The 5590-nt window shown below is 33.7% G+C and overlaps 1 long non-coding RNA gene across 1 annotated transcript; it reads right to left on the bottom strand.

The window, feature by feature from the left end:
- Window positions 1-2571: 2571 nt before the first annotated feature.
- LOC107948202 (uncharacterized) lies at window positions 2572-3269 on the bottom strand. The gene is made up of 2 exons (XR_001697260.2): window positions 3036-3269; window positions 2572-2935 (listed from the first exon to the last, which is right to left on the bottom strand). It is a non-coding gene; the product is annotated as an uncharacterized lncRNA (long non-coding RNA).
- Between the last annotated feature and the right edge of the window lie 2321 nt (window positions 3270-5590).

Below are 5590 nucleotides of genomic sequence, written 5' to 3'. Positions count from 1 at the left end.
GTATTCTCCTGATGAATATGTTCTTTTGACTGACGGGGGAGAACCTGAATGTTATGAAGAGGCTATGGAGAGTGAATGCAAAGATCAGTGGGTTGAAGCGATGAAAGACGAACTTCAATCCTTGCATGAGAACCATACTTTTGAATTGGTGAAACTTCCTAAGGGCAAAAGAGCTTTGAATAATCGGTGGGTTTACAGGTTGAAGCAAGAAGAGAAGTCTTCATCTCCACGATACAAAGCTAGATTGGTCGTCAAGGGTTATACTCAGAAAAAGGGGGTTGATTTTGAAGAAATATTTTCTCCGGTTGTGAAGATGTCCTCTATCAGAACTATACTGAGTTTGGCAGCTTGTTATGACCTAGAGGTTGAACAAATGGATGTGAAAACTGCTTTTCTTCATGGTGACTTGGAAGAAGAGCTTTACATGGAGCAGCCAGAGGGTTTTGTTGCACAAGGGAAAGAGGACTATGTGTGCAGATTGAAGAAGAGCTTGTATGGTTTGAAGCAAGCTCCAAGGCAATGGTACAAGAAGTTTGAGTCTGTTATGGGGGAGCAAGGCTACAAGAAGACTACTTCTGATCATTGTGTGTTTGTTAAGAGATTCTCTGGTGATGATTTTATTATTCTTTTGCTCTATGTTGATGATATGCTTATTGTTGGTCAGAATGCTTCTAGAATTGAGAAGTTGAAACAAGAGTTGAGTAAATCCTTTGCAATGAAGGATTTGGGGCCAGCAAAGCAAATTCTTGGCATAAGATTGACACGTGATAGAAAGGCCAAGAAATTATGGTTATCACAAGAGAGGTACATTGAGAAAGTACTTCAAAGGTTTAGTATGGATAAAGCTAAAGCGGTGAATACTCCCTTTGCTATGCACTTTAGATTGAGTGTTAAGCATAGTCCTTCCACAGAAAAGGAGAAGGAAGAGATGCAAAAAATTCCTTACTCTTCAACCGTGGGTAGTTTGATGTACGCAATGGTTTGCACGAGACCAAACTTGGCTTATGCCGTTGGTACAGTTAGTCGGTTTCTTTCTAATCCAGGCAGAGAGCATTGGAATGTAGTGAAGTGGATTATGAGATATCTTCGTGGCACTTCCAACATGAAACTTTGTTTCGGCAATGAGAAACCTGTTCTTGTTGGGTATACAGATTCAGACATGGCCGGAGACATTGACTTGAGGAGATCTACTTCAGGTTACTTAATCACTTATGCAGGGGGAGCTGCGGCATGGCAATCGAGACTGCAAAAGTGTGTTGCATTGTCCACCACCGAATCAGAGTTCATTGCAGCAACCGAAGCGTGTAAGAAGATGCTTTGGATGAAGAAGTTTGTGCATGAGCTTGGTTTTACTCAGGAGAAGTATGTCCTGTACTGTGATAGCCAGAGTGCTATTCATCTTGGTAAGAACTCAACTTTTCATGCTAGATCTAAGCATATTGATGTGAGGTACCATTGGATACGAGATGTTCTTGAAGCTAAACTGTTAGAGCTTGAGAAGATACACACTAATGATAATGGTGCTGATATGTTGACGAAGGCCTTACCAAGAGAAAAGTTTGAAGCATGTTGTTTGACCTCCGGCATGGAGGCATTCCCCACATAGTTGGAGGGGGAGATTTGTTGGGTATGGGTCCCACTATGTAGGAAACCCATATTTTCTGCCATAATGTTTTGTCTTTCTATTATTATTGAGTGTCAAATTCTCAATTTAAAAGAGAGAAAAACAGGGAGTGAGATTGAAGCTCATTGGAGAAAAAGAGAGAATAAAAAAAAATCAGTTTTTCAAGCTTGTGCAGCAGTGATCAACTCCTCGATCGAAGGTCCATCCGTGGTTCGATTGAGCTGATTTTTGGACAGCAGCTAGGTGATAAGGTGTTCTTGACTTTGTACGGTCGGATTTTTCATCCGAGACTTGTAGCGTCGGAAATACCCATTTTTCAGCAGCTACGTTTTTGGTGATGTTCTCTCATTTTTCTCTCTTTTGCTAAAGATTACATATTGTTAGCCTTGTCGGAGTTGAATGCTTGTTGTAGGCTTGATATTGTGATCTTGTAGTCGAACATTTGATGATAGTAGAGCTCTTTATCAGACTCTAAAGTCCCGTGGTTTTTACCCTTAATTTAGAGGGGTTTTCCACGTAAAAATATCGGTGTCTCTATTTATTTTTGTTGTGGTTGCATTAGTTGATTTGTGGTTGATTAAGGTTGCTAGAGAACATATCTTGCGCTATTGTGCTTGCCATAATTTTTGACAGGAGTTATAAGGAGAGAAAGAACACCGGTTGTGCTTTCGCTTTGTTTCGGTTGTTCGGTTTCTTCCCAACAACTTGTCCCTTTGACTAACATACATTTTAGATTTATTACACAAACTTTCAAGTTTAATCTCAACTTTTGTTCCCACAGAAGATAAAACGAACCTGTTTTGAACTACTGTAAGCCAAGTTATTTGCTTCAACAACATCAATAGTTGAAACGAAGTACAAATCTATGGCTTATGTGATTTTCAATTTTGAAATAATTTCCTCAACATAAACATATAAACCTATCACAAACAAAGTAGTACTTGATATTTTTCAACATAAAAACACTCCATAATTTATTAAACATAAACGTAACACATACAAACTAGTAGTCATGAAAGTAATGATACGATCATTACAAGAACTTCATTGATGATGGTGATGTGGTAATTGCCATGGGTCATGAAGCATGGGGGGAAACTTTATTTATTTGTTAATTTATTACTAGCATAACTTCACCCACATCCATATCCATAGACATAATAACATATCATCCATAGGCCCATAGCTTTATTTTTTACCCCATTCAGGGAGGCCTGCAGTAAGCACTGTTACCTTTACACCTACGATGCGGTGGCTTTGTTGGTATGCATTTTGTTCCACGACCACATTCTTTTCCTTTGCGTTCACCACCTGCAACAATCATATATTATGTGCATCTATGCATACTGTTAATTATATATATATATGGATGTCCTATATATAAACATAAAGACTAGCTGCTGAATCTTACCCAAGGGCTGGTCCTGGATAGGCATGGCGGAAATGGGAATAAAGAAAGAGGAAGCTAGGAGAACACAAACTAAAAGAAACAGTGGCTTCATTTTGGATTATTAAGTAGGTTAAGTTCATCTCCTCTCTCAACTCCTATTTATAGCCCAATTTCAAGTCTTTTGAAGATTAAAATAATATTAAATAAAAATAATAAAAGTGAACATTAGTGATGAAAAAGTAGAAATTATGAAATAATGACAGTGGGAACAGCTATTAAATAAAGCTATGCCATTTTATATATATATATATGTTAATCGTGTCATTAATAAATTTTGAGTACCTGTGTATTCATATCTCGAACACAAATACGAGATAAAAACTCATATTTTTGCTGTCATAATTTATTTTTGACCCGATTAGATCTAGAAGTATAAATTTACAATTATTTTTAATATTAAAAAATAAAGATTATTAATATATTATATTTATAATTATATTTAAATAAAATATTTTTAATTGCTGAATTAAATTTTTTATATAATAAAATCTCAAATTCACATTCTTATTTAAATTATTAATTTGAAAGTAAGGTTAACCCAAATTCTTTATATTGAGTGCAGTAACTAACTTTGCTTTTAGGATCAAATTTTCCACAAAATCAAAAGAAAGCAATTATTGCTATTGTCTCTTTCATTACATCTATTTATCTAATTTACAAAGGAAAATATATAATGTTGACCCCAAGTCAAGTGGACATTTTGCTTTCACCAAACAGTAACCAAACATTATAAATTTCTGATGCCCTCACTTCATTGATGTCATTTATGCTACCATCATCTTACTTTTTTCTCTTTTACATGTTTCACGTGGATTCTATTTTTATAGAGAATTGTTAGTATCAAACATTGATTTTCACTTTTAATTTTTAAACCATTAAATTAGAAGGAAAACGTATATAAGTGTACTTAAATTTACTGACAATAAAAAAAGTGTTAATCGAGTTAAAATTTAACTAATTACTATCATTAACAAAATTACAATTTCATAATTTTTATTGTTTAAAAAAATTAAGTTTCAATAAAAAAAATGTCTTATGAAATGACAATAGAAATTTTGGTTAATGTGGGATTGTTCTTAAAAAATGTTTCACCAATCAACTTGAGGTTGGCTAGCATTTATCATATGATGATGATGGTTGGTATTTTGAAATCAGGCATCAAACAAAGTGTACATACATGAGGCCTTGTTTAAATTCTACCTTCTTGTTAATAAGAGAGGTCAAAAACAATGCGGTTCTTGCGAGGAATGGGAGATACATATAATTTCTCTGGGCCAAACTCTCTTCAAAATGTCTAAGCAAAGAATAGGAAGATGCAAGCTACTCAATATAAAGAGAAATCTGGGATCAATATATCATTAGTAGAAGAACAAAGGTGAATTGGTGACTTGAATCGACTTTTGCTGATATTAACACCTTATTTAAAATGTTGATATCGTGGTGGCAAGATAAGGTTATAAAAGTATACAACAAAAATAAATAAATAAATAGTCAAATGAACTTAAGAGTTTGAGATCGATATGTTACATATTCAAAGTAATAATTTTGATTGTTTTTTAAACTTTTAATTTCAGCACTATGTTATAGCCCCTTACATTGAATTTATTCATATGATGATAATGAAACAGTATGCATCTGTCACAGAGTTAAAATTTTAGTCTAGAAAATTATGCGGTCTTGGACGATTCATTTTTAAATCCACGTTAGTCTATCTCATTGAAAAGGCGAGAATTCTTAAAGAAATTATCTACGATATTGAAGCAAACTCTCAAGCGAAGAAGCTACAAGCGAACATAAAAGCCACAAGAAAGCAAATGCATATCAAATGTTTGAGTAAATGCTCTTAAAAATATTCTATTACTTTTAATGGATTACACTAAATGTAAAATGGAATGATTAAAAATGAAGCGAAGGCTTCTATTTATAGTTGAACTATCTTAAATTCAACAGTACAATTTAAATTACATCGGCGGCTAGGTTCAAAGCCTATTTGTAATATAAAAGTGCTAAAAGATTTAAACACTATACAATTTTATTCCTTAGAATTTACAATATCCATCATGGTAACTCTAGTTTACTAGTATGTTTTAACTGAACCATCAAGGCTTCAAGTAAATAGACTTCTCTATGTACTCCACAAATCAGACCATTTCATATGAGTTAAATGAGTGCTAAAAACCTATTAATACAATATTAATCTCAATAATCAAAATTTGGTCAACGACCCTAACCTCGAAAATAATATTTTACAAGACAAATTAAAAAACTATATCAACATCAAGGAAATAAACAAATATATTATTCAAATCAATTTCTTAATTAATTTGAATTTTGAATGTCCATAAAAAGCGTTTCAATTTCATTTATTTATTGAATCAAAACTCAAACATCATGAGAAGTAACCTTCCAAAAACTCAATGCAGGTTTGCTTTGTGTTTTCTTCGTCCAACAAAAAACCAAATGTAAGCTTAGTAAACTAAGGGTGGGTTTAGATGAACGGTGCGTTTATTTGCAGT

This window comes from Gossypium hirsutum, chromosome A11, assembly GCF_007990345.1.
Source record: "Gossypium hirsutum isolate 1008001.06 chromosome A11, Gossypium_hirsutum_v2.1, whole genome shotgun sequence".
Classification (NCBI taxonomy): Eukaryota; Viridiplantae; Streptophyta; class Magnoliopsida; order Malvales; family Malvaceae; genus Gossypium; species Gossypium hirsutum.
Note: the sequence above shows the minus strand (reverse complement) of the source record. Positions and strands in the feature narration are given on the sequence as shown.